We start from the raw sequence: 16,443 nt of genomic DNA on the forward strand, positions 1-16,443 counted from the left end.
CCCAAATGTCAACAAATTTCTTTACCTAAACTTCGGGCACAGCAGCGCATAAACCTCATGTGCTCTCACTTCACACCACGACAGATCACCTAATGCTACACTGCAATATCATCAGGCCGCTCCTTTTCTTCACGCAAAGCTAACAGTGCTTCCACTAGGCCAGACTGCAAATTCCATGGCTTGATAACATACGGCTCCTTCCTTTCAGAATAATATGTTGTGCATCTTTCCGATTTTACAGCCAGGTTGGCTAATTATCCTCATGCTGCGTTACAGTAAAGTGGGATTTCACACCTCCACCAAACAACCTATGTTTGGATAATGGCTTTTATACCGCTACCAGCCTTGGTTACATTTGAACTCACATCATCATTTCAGTTATGCAGGCCTCTGCACCATGAACCCACAACATTGGCACAATGCTGTCACATCCTGTGTCCTGATTCCCCATGTGTCATCCTCGTCATCATGCTCTCGAATGTAGGTCCGTGTTTGCAAAACAGGAAAGGAAGGGGTGAATCAGCATTCGCCAAGGTTGAGGAATGTCAGCTTTATGGAAAGAGTTGAGAAGCTGGCATTATCCTAGTTGCAACACAAGGGACTCCTTAGGGGGAGACAATTATCCACCAACATTGCCTCAGGTGAATGAGGTGTGAATCTCCAAATGGACTCCGAAAACGAGTAACGTGAAACATCGCCTCCTCCCACTTATCTTGGTAAAGAGTACTGTAAAGATACTAGCGATGTTTACACACATGTGTGAGACTGTGCGTGTCTGGGCCTTGTCCTGTTCTGTGGCCGGTATCCTGTTGCCCCTTTATGTTTGGGCCATTCCTCCTTCGCCGGAATGTTCTGAGAGGCTGAGTTAGCTTTGAACGAGCTGCTTTTTCTCTTCTTTGTCTCATGATATTTGTACTGGTCCAATTGTATTGTTGTGCTTGTGTTCTCCTCTGTATATATACGTTGACATATTTTGCTATGCTGTGGAATTCCTGTGATTTAGCTGGTTATTTGTGACAATGGAAAAAGGTGAATGAAAAGACTTTGTAAAAAAAGAGTCCAGTGAAAAATTATCAGTTTGTGCAAAGTTTGTTTGCACTTTTCTTAAGGCAATGAAGGTAAAAATGTTGTGAAGGGTTAAAAAGAAGTGAGAGGAGGAGGGTTTTAATTAAAGAGGAATGAGTGTTTGCAGCTGTGAGTGGTGAAGCGGACAGGAAAAGGGAGAGTGTTGTGAAGCAGATGTTGAAAATGAGCATGAGGAAAGTGGTAAAGAGATTGATGCGGAGGGTGTGGTGAAAATGTAGTTGCGATAAAAGAAAGCTGGTGGTAAGAATGTAGAGAGGAATGAAAAATTGCTGAGCACAGGAATGCAAAAGAGGTGTGATGCATTGGCCGGGAATCGAACCCGGGCCTCCCGCGTGGCAGGCGAGAATTCTACCACTGAACCACCAATGCAAGCCACGCAACTGAAGCTGAACTTTCAAGCCCAATGCCTGAGTTGCTAACAGATGTTGATGTTTGTTCGCCAAAGAAAACTGCATGTAACCAGCAGAGAGATGCAGTGTAAAGATGAGAAATAACAGTGCAACACCAGTCAATCTTGCATTGGCCGGGAATCGAACCCGGGCCTCCCGCGTGGCAGGCAAGAATTCTACCACTGAACCACCAATGCAACTCCACGATCAATTTCATGATGTTCTCCTTTTTTTCCCCAATGCTTTCACTCAGCAGCATTTCCATTTCCTCACTTTGTCCTCACTTTCCCCAAATTGCAACAAATTTCTTTACCTAAACTTCGGGCACAGCAGCGCATAAACCTCCTGTGCTCTCACTTCACACCACGACAGATCACCTAATGCTACACTGCAATATCATCAGGCTGCTACTTTTCTTCACGCAAAGCTAACAGTGCTTCCACTAGGCCAGACTGCAAATTCCATGGCTTGATAACATACGGCTCCTTCCTTTCAGAATAATATGTTGTGCATCTTTCCGATTTTACAGCCAGGTTGGCTAATTATCCTCATGCTGCGTTACAGTAAAGTGGGATTTCACACCTCCACCAAACAACCTATGTTTGGATAATGGCTTTTATACCGCTACCAGCCTTGGTTACATTAGAACTCACATCATCATTTCAGTTATGCAGGCCTCTGCACCATGAACCCACAACATTGGCACAATGCTGTCACATCCTGTGTCGTGATTCCCCATGTGTCATCCTCGTCATCATGCTCTCGAATGTAGGTCCGTGTTTGCAAAACAGGAAAGGAACGGGTGAATCAGCATTCGCCAAGGTTGAGGAATGTCAGCTTTATGGAAAGAGTTGAGAAGCTGGCATTATCCTAGTTGCAACACAAGGGACTCCCTAGGGGGAGACAATTACCCACCAACATTGCCTCAGGTGAATGAGGTGTGAATCTCCAAATGGACTCCGAAAACGATTAACGTGAAACATTGCCTCCTCCCACTTATCTTGGAAAAGAGTACTGTAAAGATACTCGCGACGTTTACACACATGTGTGAGACTGTGCGTGTCTGGGCCTTGTCCTGTTCTGTGGCCGGTATCCTGTTGCCCCTTTATGTTTGGGCCATTCCTCCTTAGCCGGAATGTTCTGAGAGGCTGAATGAGCTTTGAACGAGCTGCTTTTTCTCTTCTTTGTCTCATGGTATTTGTACTGGTCCAATTGTATTGTTGTGCTTGTATTCTCCTCTGTATATATATATGTTGACATATTTTGCTATGCTGTGGAATTCCTGTGATTTAGCTGGCTATTTGTGACAATGGAAAAAGGTGAATGAAAAGACATTGTAAAAAAAAAGAGTCCAGTGAAAAATTATCAGTTTGTGCAAAGTTTGTTTGAACTTTTCTGAAGGCAATGAAGGTAAAAATGTTGTGGAAGGTGAAAAAGAAGTGAGAGGAGGAGGGTTTTAATTGAAGAGGAATGAGTGTTTGCAGCTGTGAGTGGTGAAGCGGACAGGAAAAGGGAGAGTGTTGTGAAGCAGATGTTGAAAATGAGCATGAGGAAAGTGGTAAAGAGATTGATGCGGAGGGAGTGTATGGTGAAAATGTAGTTGTGATAAAAGAAAGCTGGTGGTAAGAATGTAGAGAGGAAGGAAAAATTGCTGAGCAGAGGAATGGAAAGGAGCTGCAATGTATTGGCCGGGAATCCAACCCGGGCCTCTCACGTGGCAGGTGAGAATTCTACCACTGAACCACCAATGCAAGACACACAACTTAAGCTGAACTTTCATGCACAATGCCTGAGTTGCTAACAGATGTTGATGTGTGTTGGCCAAAGAAAACTGCATGTAACCAGCAGAGAGATGCAGTGTAAAGATGAGAAATAACAGTGCAACACCAGTCAATCTTGCATTGGCCGGGAATCGAACCCGGGCCTCCCGCGTGGCAGGCGAGAATTCTACCACTGAACCACCAATGCAACTCCATTATCAAGCTTGTGATGTTCTCCTTTTTTTCCCCAATGCTTTCACTCAGCAGCATTTGCATTTCCTCACTTTGTCCTCTCTTTCCCCAAATGTCAACAAATTTCTTTACCTAAACTTCGGGCACAGCAGCGCATAAACCTCCTGTGCTCTCACTTCACACCACTACAATATCACCTAATGCTACACTGCAATATCATCAGACCGCTACTTTTCTTCACGCAAAGCTAACAGTGCTTCCACTAGGCCAGACTGCAAATTCCATGGCTTGATGACAGACGGCTCCTTCCTTTCAGAATAACATGTTGTGCATCTTTCCGATTTTACAGCCAGGTTGGCTAATTATCCTAATGCTGCGTTACAGTAAAGTGGGATTTCACACCTCCACCAAACAACCTATGTTTGGATGATGGCTTTTATACCGCTACCAGCCTTGGTTACATTTGAACTCACATCATCATTTCAGTTATGCAGGCCTCTGCACCATGAACCCAACAACATTGGCACAATGCTGTCACATCCTGTGTCCTGATTCCCCATGTGTCATCCTCGTCATCATGCTCTCGAATGTAGGTCCGTGTTTGCGAAACAGGAAAGGAAGGGGTGAATCAGCATTCGCCAAGGTTGAGGAATGTCAGCTTTATGGAAAGAGTTGAGAAGCTGGCAATATCCTAGTTGCAACACAAGGGACTCCTTAGGGGGAGACAATTACCCACCAACATTGCCTCAGGTGAATGAGGTGTGAATCTCCAAATGGACTCCGAAAACGAGTAACGTGAAACATCGCCTCCTCCCACTTATCTTGGTAAAGAGTACTGTAAAGATACTAGCGATGTTTACACACATGTGTGAGACTGTGCGTGTCTGGGCCTTGTCCTGTTCTGTGGCCGGTATCCTGTTGCCCCTTTATGTTTGGGCCATTCCTCCTTCGCCGGAATGTTCTGAGAGGCTGAATGAGCTTTGAACGAGCTGCTTTTTCTCTTCTTTGTCTCATGATATTTGTACTGGTCCAATTGTATTGTTGTGCTTGTGTTCTCCTCTGTATATATACGTTGACATATTTTGCTATGCTGTGGAATTCCTGTGATTTAGCTGGTTATTTGTGACAATGGAAAAAGGTGAATGAAAAGACTTTGTAAAAAAAGAGTCCAGTGAAAAATTATCAGTTTGTGCAAAGTTTGTTTGAACTTTTCTTAAGGCAATGAAGGTAAAAATGTTGTGAAGGGTTAAAAAGAAGTGAGAGGAGGAGGGTTTTAATTAAAGAGGAATGAGTGTTTGCAGCTGTGAGTGGTGAAGCGGACAGGAAAAGGGAGAGTGTTGTGAAGCAGATGTTGAAAATGAGCATGAGGAAAGTGGTAAAGAGATTGATGCGGAGGGTGTGGTGAAAATGTAGTTGCGATAAAAGAAAGCTGGTGGTAAGAATGGAGAGAGGAATGAAAAATTGCTGAGCACAGGAATGCAAATTAGCTGTGATGCATTGGCCGGGAATCAAACCCGGGCCTCCCGCGTGGCAGGCGAGAATTCTACCACTGAACCACCAATGCAAGCCACGCAACTGAAGCTGAACTTTCAAGCCCAATGCCTGAGTTGCGAACAGATGTTGATGTGTGTTCGCCAAAGAAAACTGCATGTAACCAGCAGAGAGATGCAGTGTAAAGATGAGAAATAACAGTGCAACACCAGTCAATCTTGCATTGGCCGGGAATCGAACCCGGGCCTCCCGCGTGGCAGGCGAGAATTCTACCACTGAACCACCAATGCAACTCCACGATCAATTTCATGATGTTCTCCTTTTTTTCCCCAATGCTTTCACTCAGCAGCATTTCCATTTCCTCACTTTGTCCTCACTTTCCCCAAATTGCAACAAATTTCTTTACCTAAACTTCGGGCACAGCAGCGCATAAACCTCCTGTGCTCTCACTTCACACCACGACAGATCACCTAATGCTACACTGCAATATCATCAGGCTGCTACTTTTCTTCACGCAAAGCTAACAGTGCTTCCACTAGGCCAGACTGCAAATTCCATGGCTTGATAACATACGGCTCCTTCCTTTCAGAATAATATGTTGTGCATCTTTCCGATTTTACAGCCAGGTTGGCTAATTATCCTCATGCTGCGTTACAGTAAAGTGGGATTTCACACCTCCACCAAACAACCTATGTTTGGATAATGGCTTTTATACCGCTACCAGCCTTGGTTACATTAGAACTCACATCATCATTTCAGTTATGCAGGCCTCTGCACCATGAACCCACAACATTGGCACAATGCTGTCACATCCTGTGTCCTGATTCCCCATGTGTCATCCTCGTCATCATGCTCTCGAATGTAGGTCCGTGTTTGCAAAACAGGAAAGGAAGGGGTGAATCAGCATTCGCCAAGGTTGAGGAATGTCAGCTTTATGGAAAGAGTTGAGAAGCTGGCATTATCCTAGTTGCAACACAAGGGACTCCCTACGGGGAGACAATTACCCACCAACATTGCCTCAGGTGAATGAGGTGTGAATCTCCAAATGGACTCCGAAAACGATTAACGTGAAACATCGCCTCCTCCCACTTATCTTGGAAAAGAGTACTGTAAAGATACTCGCGACGTTTACACACATGTGTGAGACTGTGCGTGTCTGGGCCTTGTCCTGTTCTGTGGCCGGTATCCTGTTGCCCCTTTATGTTTGGGCCATTCCTCCTTAGCCGGAATGTTCTGAGAGGCTGAATGAGCTTTGAACGAGCTGTTTTTTCTCTTCTTTGTCTCATGGTATTGGTACTGGTCCAATTGTATTGTTGTGCTTGTATTCTCCTCTGTATATATATATGTTGACATATTTTGCTATGCTGTGGAATTCCTGTGATTTAGCTGGCTATTTGTGACAATGGAAAAAGGTGAATGAAAAGACTTTGTAAAAAAAGAGTCCAGTGAAAAATTATCAGTTTGTGCAAAGTTTGTTTGAACTTTTCTTAAGGCAATGAAGGTAAAAATGTTGTGAAGGGTTAAAAAGAAGTGAGAGGAGGAGGGTTTTAATTAAAGAGGAATGAGTGTTTGCAGCTGTGAGTGGTGAAGCGGACAGGAAAAGGGAGAGTGTTGTGAAGCAGATGTTGAAAATGAGCATGAGGAAAGTGGTAAAGAGATTGATGCGGAGGGTGTGGTGAAAATGTAGTTGCGATAAAAGAAAGCTGGTGGTAAGAATGTAGAGAGGAATGAAAAATTGCTGAGCACAGGAATGCAAAAGAGGTGTGATGCATTGGCCGGGAATCGAACCCGGGCCTCCCGCGTGGCAGGCGAGAATTCTACCACTGAACCACCAATGCAAGCCACGCAACTGAAGCTGAACTTTCAAGCCCAATGCCTGAGTTGCTAACAGATGTTGATGTGTGTTCGCCAAAGAAAACTGCATGTAACCAGCAGAGAGATGCAGTGTAAAGATGAGAAATAACAGTGCAACACCAGTCAATCTTGCATTGGCCGGGAATCGAACCCGGGCCTCCCGCGTGGCAGGCGAGAATTCTACCACTGAACCACCAATGCAACTCCATTATCAAGCTTGTGATGTTCTCCTTTTTTTCCCCAATGCTTTCACTCAGCAGCATTTGCATTTCCTCACTTTGTCCTCTCTTTCCCCAAATGTCAACAAATTTCTTTACCTAAACTTCGGGCACAACAGCGCATAAACCTCCTGTGCTCTCACTTCACACCACTACAATATCACCTAATGCTACACTGCAATATCATCAGACCGCTACTTTTCTTCACGCAAAGCTCACAGTGCTTCCACTAGGCCAGACTGCAAATTCCATGGCTTGATGACAGACGGCTCCTTCCTTTCAGAATAACATGTTGTGCATCTTTCCGATTTTACAGCCAGGTTGGCTAATTATCCTAATGCTGCGTTACAGTAAAGTGGGATTTCACACCTCCACCAAACAACCTATGTTTGGATGATGGCTTTTATACCGCTACCAGCCTTGGTTACATTTGAACTCACATCATCATTTCAGTTATGCAGGCCTCTGCACCATGAACCCAACAACATTGGCACAATGCTGTCACATCCTGTGTCCTGATACCCCATGTATCATCCTCGTCATCATGCTCTCGAATGTAGGTCCGTGTTTGCGAAACAGGAAAGGAAGGGGTGAATCAGCATTCGCCAAGGTTGAGGAATGTCAGCTTTATGGAAAGAGTTGAGAAGCTGGCAATATCCTAGTTGCAACACAAGGGACTCCTTAGGGGGAGACAATTACCCACCAACATTGCCTCAGGTGAATGAGGTGTGAATCTCCAAATGGACTCCGAAAACGAGTAACGTGAAACATCGCCTCCTCTCACTTATCTTGGTAAAGAGTACTGTAAAGATACTAGCGATGTTTACACACATGTGTGAGACTGTGCGTGTCTGGGCCTTGTCCTGTTCTGTGGCCGGTATCCTGTTGCCCCTTTATGTTTGGGCCATTCCTCCTTCGCCGGAATGTTCTGAGAGGCTGAATGAGCTTTGAACGAGCTGCTTTTTCTCTTCTTTGTCTCATGATATTTGTACTGGTCCAATTGTATTGTTGTGCTTGTGTTCTCCTCTGTATATATACGTTGACATATTTTGCTATGCTGTGGAATTCCTGTGATTTAGCTGGTTATTTGTGACAATGGAAAAAGGTGAATGAAAAGACTTTGTAAAAAAAGAGTCCAGTGAAAAATTATCAGTTTGTGCAAAGTTTGTTTGAACTTTTCTTAAGGCAATGAAGGTAAAAATGTTGTGAAGGGTTAAAAAGAAGTGAGAGGAGGAGGGTTTTAATTAAAGAGGAATGAGTGTTTGCAGCTGTGAGTGGTGAAGCGGACAGGAAAAGGGAGAGTGTTGTGAAGCAGATGTTGAAAATGAGCATGAGGAAAGTGGTAAAGAGATTGATGCGGAGGGTGTGGTGAAAATGTAGTTGCGATAAAAGAAAGCTGGTGGTAAGAATGGAGAGAGGAATGAAAAATTGCTGAGCACAGGAATGCAAATTAGCTGTGATGCATTGGCCGGGAATCAAACCCGGGCCTCCCGCGTGGCAGGCGAGAATTCTACCACTGAACCACCAATGCAAGCCACGCAACTGAAGCTGAACTTTCAAGCCCAATGCCTGAGTTGCGAACAGATGTTGATGTGTGTTCGCCAAAGAAAACTGCATGTAACCAGCAGAGAGATGCAGTGTAAAGATGAGAAATAACAGTGCAACACCAGTCAATCTTGCATTGGCCAGGAATCGAACCCGGGCCTCCCGCGTGGCAGGCGAGAATTCTACCACTGAACCACCAATGCAACTCCACGATCAATTTCATGATGTTCTCCTTTTTTTCCCCAATGCTTTCACTCAGCAGCATTTCCATTTCCTCACTTTGTCCTCACTTTCCCCAAATTGCAACAAATTTCTTTACCTAAACTTCGGGCACAGCAGCGCATAAACCTCCTGTGCTCTCACTTCACACCACGACAGATCACCTAATGCTACACTGCAATATCATCAGACCGCTACTTTTCTTCACGCAAAGCTAACAGTGCTTCCACTAGGCCAGACTGCAAATTCCATGGCTTGATGACAGACGGCTCCTTCCTTTCAGAATAACATGTTGTGCATCTTTCCGATTTTACAGCCAGGTTGGCTAATTATCCTAATGCTGCGTTACAGTAAAGTGGGATTTCACACCTCCACCAAACAACCTATGTTTGGATGATGGCTTTTATACCGCTACCAGCCTTGGTTACATTTGAACTCACATCATCATTTCAGTTATGCAGGCCTCTGCACCATGAACCCAACAACATTGGCACAATGCTGTCACATCCTGTGTCCTGATTCCCCATGTGTCATCCTCGTCATCATGCTCTCGAATGTAGGTCCGTGTTTGCAAAACAGGAAAGGAAGGGGTGAATCAGCATTCGCCAAGGTTGAGGAATGTCAGCTTTATGGAAAGAGTTGAGAAGCTGGCAATATCCTAGTTGCAACACAAGGGACTCCTTAGGGGGAGACAATTACCCACCAACATTGCCTCAGGTGAATGAGGTGTGAATCTCCAAATGGACTCCGAAAACGAGTAACGTGAAACATCGCCTCCTCCCACTTATCTTGGTAAAGAGTACTGTAAAGATACTAGCGATGTTTACACACATGTGTGAGACTGTGCGTGTCTGGGCCTTGTCCTGTTCTGTGGCCGGTATCCTGTTGCCCCTTTATGTTTGGGCCATTCCTCCTTCGCCGGAATGTTCTGAGAGGCTGAATGAGCTTTGAACGAGCTGCTTTTTCTCTTCTTTGTCTCATGATATTTGTACTGGTCCAATTGTATTGTTGTGCTTGTGTTCTCCTCTGTATATATACGTTGACATATTTTGCTATGCTGTGGAATTCCTGTGATTTAGCTGGTTATTTGTGACAATGGAAAAAGGTGAATGAAAAGACTTTGTAAAAAAAGAGTCCAGTGAAAAATTATCAGTTTGTGCAAAGTTTGTTTGAACTTTTCTTAAGGCAATGAAGGTAAAAATGTTGTGAAGGGTTAAAAAGAAGTGAGAGGAGGAGGGTTTTAATTAAAGAGGAATGAGTGTTTGCAGCTGTGAGTGGTGAAGCGGACAGGAAAAGGGAGAGTGTTGTGAAGCAGATGTTGAAAATGAGCATGAGGAAAGTGGTAAAGAGATTGATGCGGAGGGTGTGGTGAAAATGTAGTTGCGATAAAAGAAAGCTGGTGGTAAGAATGGAGAGAGGAATGAAAAATTGCTGAGCACAGGAATGCAAATTAGCTGTGATGCATTGGCCGGGAATCGAACCCGGGTCTCCCGCGTGGCAGGCGAGAATTCTACCACTGAACCACCAATGCAACTCCACGATCAATTTCATGATGTTCTCCTTTTTTTCCCCAATGCTTTCACTCAGCAGCATTTCCATTTCCTCACTTTGTCCTCACTTTCCCCAAATGTCAACAAATTTCTTTACCTAAACTTCGGGCACAGCAGCGCATAAACCTCCTGTGCTCTCACTTCACACCACGACAGATCACCTAATGCTACACTGCAATATCATCAGGCTGCTACTTTTCTTCACGCAAAGCTAACAGTGCTTCCACTAGGCCAGACTGCAAATTCCATGGCTTGATAACATACGGCTCCTTCCTTTCAGAATAATATGTTGTGCATCTTTCCGATTTTACAGCCAGGTTGGCTAATTATCCTCATGCTGCGTTACAGTAAAGTGGGATTTCACACCTCCACCAAACAACCTATGTTTGGATAATGGCTTTTATACCGCTACCAGCCTTGGTTACATTAGAACTCACATCATCATTTCAGTTATGCAGGCCTCTGCACCATGAACCCACAACATTGGCACAATGCTGTCACATCCTGTGTCCTGATTCCCCATGTGTCATCCTCGTCATCATGCTCTCGAATGTAGGTCCGTGTTTGCAAAACAGGAAAGGAAGGGGTGAATCAGCATTCGCCAAGGTTGAGGAATGTCAGCTTTATGGAAAGAGTTGAGAAGCTGGCATTATCCTAGTTGCAACACAAGGGACTCCCTACGGGGAGACAATTACCCACCAACATTGCCTCAGGTGAATGAGGTGTGAATCTCCAAATGGACTCCGAAAACGATTAACGTGAAACATCGCCTCCTCCCACTTATCTTGGAAAAGAGTACTGTAAAGATACTCGCGACGTTTACACACATGTGTGAGACTGTGCGTGTCTGGGCCTTGTCCTGTTCTGTGGCCGGTATCCTGTTGCCCCTTTATGTTTGGGCCATTCCTCCTTAGCCGGAATGTTCTGAGAGGCTGAATGAGCTTTGAACGAGCTGTTTTTTCTCTTCTTTGTCTCATGGTATTTGTACTGGTCCAATTGTATTGTTGTGCTTGTATTCTCCTCTGTATATATATATGTTGACATATTTTGCTATGCTGTGGAATTCCTGTGATTTAGCTGGCTATTTGTGACAATGGAAAAAGGTGAATGAAAAGACTTTGTAAAAAAAGAGTCCAGTGAAAAATTATCAGTTTGTGCAAAATTTGTTTGAACTTTTCTTAAGGCAATGAAGGTAAAAATGTTGTGAAGGGTTCAAAAGAAGTGAGAGGAGGAGGGTTTTAATTAAAGAGGAATGAGTGTTTGCAGCTGTGAGTGGTGAAGTGGACAGGAAAAGGGAAAGTGTTGTGAAGCAGATGTTGAAAATGAGCATGAGGAAAGTGGTAAAGAGATTGATGCGGAGGGAGTGTATGGTGAAAATGTAGTTGTGATAAAAGAAAGCTGGTGGTAAGAATGTAGAGAGGAAGGAAAAATTGCTGAGCAGAGGAATGCAAAGGAGCTGCAACGTATTGGGCGGGAATCCAACCCGGGCCTCTCACGTGGCAGGTGAGAATTCTACCACTGAACCACCAATGCAAGTCACACAACTGAAGCTGAACTTTCATGCACAATGCCTGAGTTGCTAACAGATGTTGATGTGTGTTAGCCAAAGAAAACTGCATGTAACCAGCAGCGAGATGCAGTGTAAAGATGAGAAATAACAGTGCAACACCAGTCAATCTTGCATTGGCCGGGAATCGAACCCGGGCCTCCCGCGTGGCAGGCGAGAATTCTACCACTGAACCACCAATGCAACTCCATTATCAAGCTTGTGATGTTCTCCTTTTTTTCCCCAATGCTTTCACTCAGCAGCATTTGCATTTCCTCACTTTGTCCTCTCTTTCCCCAAATGTCAACAAATTTCTTTACCTAAACTTCGGGCACAGCAGCGCATAAACCTCCTGTGCTCTCACTTCACACCACTACAATATCACCTAATGCTACACTGCAATATCATCAGACCGCTACTTTTCTTCACGCAAAGCTAACAGTGCTTCCACTAGGCCAGACTGCAAATTCCATGGCTTGATGACAGACGGCTCCTTCCTTTCAGAATAACATGTTGTGCATCTTTCCGATTTTACAGCCAGGTTGGCTAATTATCCTAATGCTGCGTTACAGTAAAGTGGGATTTCACACCTCCACCAAACAACCTATGTTTGGATGATGGCTTTTATACCGCTACCAGCCTTGGTTACATTTGAACTCACATCATCATTTCAGTTATGCAGGCCTCTGCACCATGAACCCAACAACATTGGCACAATGCTGTCACATCCTGTGTCCTGATTCCCCATGTGTCATCCTCGTCATCATGCTCTCAAATGTAGGTCCGTGTTTGCGAAACAGGAAAGGAAGGGGTGAATCAGCATTCGCCAAGGTTGAGCAATGTCAGCTTTATGGAAAGTGTTGAGAAGCTGGCAATATCCTAGTTGCAACACAAGGACTCCTTAGGGGGAGACAATTATCCACCAACATTGCCTCAGGTGAATGAGGTGTGAATCTCCAAATGGACTCCGAAAACGAGTAACGTGAAACATCGCCTCCTCCCACTTATCTTGGAAAAGAGTACTGTAAAGATACTTGCGACGTTTACACACATGTGTGAGACTGTGCGTGTCTGGGCCTTGTCCTGTTCTGTGGCCGGTATCCTGTTGCCCCTTTATGTTTGGGCCATTCCTCCTTAGCCGGAATGTTCTGAGAGGCTGAATGAGCTTTGAACGAGCTGCTTTTTCTCTTCTTTGTCTCATGGTATTTGTACTGGTCCAATTGTATTGTTGTGCTTGTGTTCTCCTCTGTATATATATGTTGACATATTTTGCTATGCTGTGGAATTCCTGTGATTTAGCTGGTTATTTGTGACAATGGAAAAAGGTGAATGAAAAGACTTTGTAAAAAAAGAGTCCAGTGAAAAATTATCAGTTTGTGCAAAGTTTGTTTAAACTTTTCTTAAGGCAATGAAGGTAAAAATGTTGTGAAGGGTTAAAAAGAAGTGAGAGGAGGAGGGTTTTAATTAAAGAGGAATGAGTGTTTGCAGCTGTGAGTGGTGAAGCGGACAGGAAAAGGGAGAGTGTTGTGAAGCAGATGTTGAAAATGAGCATGAGGAAAGTGGTAAAGAGATTGATGCGGAGGGTGTGGTGAAAATGTAGTTGCGATAAAAGAAAGCTGGTGGTAAGAATGGAGAGAGGAATGAAAAATTGCTGAGCACAGGAATGCAAAAGAGCTGTGATGCATTGGCCGGGAATCGAACGCGGGCCTCCCGCGTGGCAAGCGAGAATTCTACCACTGAACCACCAATGCAAGCCACGCAACTGAAGCTGAACTTCCAAGCCCAATGCCTGAGTTGCTAACAGATGTTGATGTGTGTTCGCCAAAGAAAACTGCATGTAACCAGCAGAGAGACGCTGTGTAAAGATGAGAAATAACAGTGCAACACCAGTCAATCTTGCATTGGCCGGGAATCGAACCCGGGCCTCCCGCGTGGCAGGCGAGACTTCTACCACTGAACCACCAATGCAACTCCACAGTCAATTTCATGATGTTCTCCTTTTTTTCCCCAATGCTTTCACTCAGCAGCATTTCCATTTCCTCACTTTGTCCTCACTTTCCCCAAATTGCAACAAATTTCTTTACCTAAACTTCGGGCACAGCAGCGCATAAACCTCCTGTGCTCTCACTTCACACCACGACAGATCACCTAATGCTACACTGCAATATCATCAGGCTGCTACTTTTCTTCACGCAAAGCTAACAGTGCTTCCACTAGGCCAGACTGCAAATTCCATGGCTTGATAACATACGGCTCCTTCCTTTCAGAATAATATGTTGTGCATCTTTCCGATTTTACAGCCAGGTTGGCTAATTATCCTCATGCTGCGTTACAGTAAAGTGGGATTTCACACCTCCACCAAACAACCTATGTTTGGATAATGGCTTTTATACCGCTACCAGCCTTGGTTACATTAGAACTCACATCATCATTTCAGTTATGCAGGCCTCTGCACCATGAACCCACAACATTGGCACAATGCTGTCACATCCTGTGTCCTGATTCCCCATGTGTCATCGTCGTCATCATGCTCTCGAATGTAGGTCCGTGTTTGCAAAACAGGAAAGGAAGGGGTGAATCAGCATTCGCCAAGGTTGAGGAATGTCAGCTTTATGGAAAGAGTTGAGAAGCTGGCATTATCCTCGTTGCAACACAAGGGACTCCCTAGGGGGAGACAATTACCCACCAACATTGCCTCAGGTGAATGAGGTGTGAATCTCCAAATGGACTCCGAAAACGATTAACGTGAAACATCGCCTCCTCCCACTTATCTTGGAAAAGAGTACTGTAAAGATACTCGCGACGTTTACACACATGTGTGAGACTGTGCGTGTCTGGGCCTTGTCCTGTTCTGTGGCCGGTATCCTGTTGCCCCTTTATGTTTGGGCCATTCCTCCTTAGCCGGAATGTTCTGAGAGGCTGAATGAGCTTTGAACGAGCTGCTTTTTCTCTTCTTTGTCTCATGGTATTTGTACTGGTCCAATTGTATTGTTGTGCTTGTATTCTCCTCTGTATATATATATGTTGACATATTTTGCTATGCTGTGGAATTCCTGTGATTTAGCTGGCTATTTGTGACAATGGAAAAAGGTGAATGAAAAGACATTGTAAAAAAAAAGAGTCCAGTGAAAAATTATCAGTTTGTGCAAAGTTTGTTTGAACTTTTCTGAAGGCAATGAAGGTAAAAATGTTGTGGAAGGTGAAAAAGAAGTCAGGGAAGGAGGGTTTTAATTGAAAAGGAATGAGTGTTTGCAGCTGGGAGTGGTGAAGCGGACAGGAAAAGGGAGAGTGTTGTGAAGCAGATGTTGAAAATGAGCATGAGGAAAGTGGTAAAGAGATTGATGCGGAGGGAGTGTATGGTGAAAATGTAGTTGCGATAAAAGAAAGCTGGTGTTAAGAATGTAGAGCGGAAGGAAAAATTGCTGAGCACAGGAATGCAAAACAGCTGCGATGCATTGGCCGGGAATCGAACCCGGGCCTCCCGCATGGCAGGCGAGAATTCGACCACTGAACCACCAATGCAAACCACACAACTGAAGCTGAACTTTCATGCACAATGCCTGAGTTGCTAACAGATGTTGATGTGTGTTAGCCAAAGAAAACTGCATGTAACCAGCAGAGAGATGCAGTGTAAAGATGAGAAATAACAGTGCAACACCAGTCAATCTTGCATTGGCCGGGAATTGAACCCGGGCCTCCCGCGTGGCAGGCGAGAATTCTACCACTGAACCACCAATGCAACTCCACTATCAATTTCATGATGTTCTCCTTTTTTTCCCCAATGCTTTCACTCAGCAGCATTTCCATTTCCTCACTTTGTCCTCACTTTCCCCAAATTTCAACAAATTTCTTTACCTAAACTTCGGGCACAGCAGCGCATAAACCTCATGTGCTCTCACTTCACACCACGACAGATCACCTAATGCTACACTGCAATATCATCAGGCCGCTACTTTTCTTCACGCAAAGCTAACAGTGCTTCCACTCGGCCAGACTGCAAATCCCATGGCTTGATGACAGACGGCTCCTTCCTTTCAGAATAACATGTTGTGCATCTTTCCGATTTTACAGCCAGGTTGGCTAATTATCCTAATGCTGCGTTACAGTAAAGTGGGATTTCACACCTCCACCAAACAACCTATGTTTGGATGATGGCTTTTATACCGCTACCAGCCTTGGTTACATTAGAACTCACATCATCATTTCAGTTATGCAGGCCTCTGCACCATGAACCCACAACATTGGCACAATGCTGTCACATCCTGTGTCCTGATTCCCCATGTGTCATCCTCGTCATCATGCTCTCGAATGTAGGTCCGTGTTTGCAAAACAGGAAAGGAAGGGGTGAATCAGCATTCGCCAAGGGTGAGGAATGTCAGCTTTATGGAAAGAGTTGAGAAGCTGGCATTATCCTAGTTGCAACACAAGGGACTCCCTACGGGGAGACAATTACCCACCAACATTGCCTCAGGTGAATGAGGTGTGAATCTCCAAATGGACTCCGAAAACGATTAACGTGAAACATCGCCTCCTCCCACTTATCTTGGAAAAGAGTACTGTAAAGATACTCGCGACGTTTACACACATGTGTGA

General features: G+C 44.6%; 16 non-coding genes across 16 annotated transcripts; all 16 read right to left on the bottom strand.

Moving 5' to 3' along the window:
- Positions 1-1,384: 1,384 nt before the first annotated feature.
- Positions 1,385-1,455, bottom strand: trnag-gcc (transfer RNA glycine (anticodon GCC)). Its single transcript has one exon. It is a non-coding gene; the product is annotated as a tRNA-Gly (tRNA).
- Positions 1,456-1,601: 146 nt separating this feature from the next.
- On the bottom strand, positions 1,602-1,672 carry trnag-gcc (transfer RNA glycine (anticodon GCC)). The gene has a single exon. It is a non-coding gene; the product is annotated as a tRNA-Gly (tRNA).
- A 1,483-nt stretch (positions 1,673-3,155) lies between these two features.
- On the bottom strand, positions 3,156-3,226 carry trnag-gcc (transfer RNA glycine (anticodon GCC)). Its single transcript has one exon. It is a non-coding gene; the product is annotated as a tRNA-Gly (tRNA).
- A 146-nt stretch (positions 3,227-3,372) lies between these two features.
- On the bottom strand, positions 3,373-3,443 carry trnag-gcc (transfer RNA glycine (anticodon GCC)). The gene has a single exon. It is a non-coding gene; the product is annotated as a tRNA-Gly (tRNA).
- Positions 3,444-4,920: 1,477 nt separating this feature from the next.
- trnag-gcc (transfer RNA glycine (anticodon GCC)) lies at positions 4,921-4,991 on the bottom strand. Its single transcript has one exon. It is a non-coding gene; the product is annotated as a tRNA-Gly (tRNA).
- A 146-nt stretch (positions 4,992-5,137) lies between these two features.
- trnag-gcc (transfer RNA glycine (anticodon GCC)) lies at positions 5,138-5,208 on the bottom strand. The gene has a single exon. It is a non-coding gene; the product is annotated as a tRNA-Gly (tRNA).
- A 1,477-nt stretch (positions 5,209-6,685) lies between these two features.
- trnag-gcc (transfer RNA glycine (anticodon GCC)) lies at positions 6,686-6,756 on the bottom strand. The gene has a single exon. It is a non-coding gene; the product is annotated as a tRNA-Gly (tRNA).
- Positions 6,757-6,902: 146 nt separating this feature from the next.
- Positions 6,903-6,973, bottom strand: trnag-gcc (transfer RNA glycine (anticodon GCC)). Its single transcript has one exon. It is a non-coding gene; the product is annotated as a tRNA-Gly (tRNA).
- Positions 6,974-8,450: 1,477 nt separating this feature from the next.
- Positions 8,451-8,521, bottom strand: trnag-gcc (transfer RNA glycine (anticodon GCC)). Its single transcript has one exon. It is a non-coding gene; the product is annotated as a tRNA-Gly (tRNA).
- Positions 8,522-8,667: 146 nt separating this feature from the next.
- trnag-gcc (transfer RNA glycine (anticodon GCC)) lies at positions 8,668-8,738 on the bottom strand. The gene has a single exon. It is a non-coding gene; the product is annotated as a tRNA-Gly (tRNA).
- A 1,476-nt stretch (positions 8,739-10,214) lies between these two features.
- Positions 10,215-10,285, bottom strand: trnag-gcc (transfer RNA glycine (anticodon GCC)). Its single transcript has one exon. It is a non-coding gene; the product is annotated as a tRNA-Gly (tRNA).
- Positions 10,286-11,983: 1,698 nt separating this feature from the next.
- trnag-gcc (transfer RNA glycine (anticodon GCC)) lies at positions 11,984-12,054 on the bottom strand. The gene has a single exon. It is a non-coding gene; the product is annotated as a tRNA-Gly (tRNA).
- A 1,476-nt stretch (positions 12,055-13,530) lies between these two features.
- trnag-gcc (transfer RNA glycine (anticodon GCC)) lies at positions 13,531-13,601 on the bottom strand. The gene has a single exon. It is a non-coding gene; the product is annotated as a tRNA-Gly (tRNA).
- A 146-nt stretch (positions 13,602-13,747) lies between these two features.
- Positions 13,748-13,818, bottom strand: trnag-gcc (transfer RNA glycine (anticodon GCC)). Its single transcript has one exon. It is a non-coding gene; the product is annotated as a tRNA-Gly (tRNA).
- Positions 13,819-15,301: 1,483 nt separating this feature from the next.
- trnag-gcc (transfer RNA glycine (anticodon GCC)) lies at positions 15,302-15,372 on the bottom strand. Its single transcript has one exon. It is a non-coding gene; the product is annotated as a tRNA-Gly (tRNA).
- A 146-nt stretch (positions 15,373-15,518) lies between these two features.
- On the bottom strand, positions 15,519-15,589 carry trnag-gcc (transfer RNA glycine (anticodon GCC)). The gene has a single exon. It is a non-coding gene; the product is annotated as a tRNA-Gly (tRNA).
- Positions 15,590-16,443: the final 854 nt, after the last annotated feature.

The sequence above is a fragment of the Scyliorhinus torazame genome, chromosome 3 (genome assembly GCF_047496885.1).
Source record: "Scyliorhinus torazame isolate Kashiwa2021f chromosome 3, sScyTor2.1, whole genome shotgun sequence".
In the NCBI taxonomy this organism is placed as follows: Eukaryota; Metazoa; Chordata; class Chondrichthyes; order Carcharhiniformes; family Scyliorhinidae; genus Scyliorhinus; species Scyliorhinus torazame.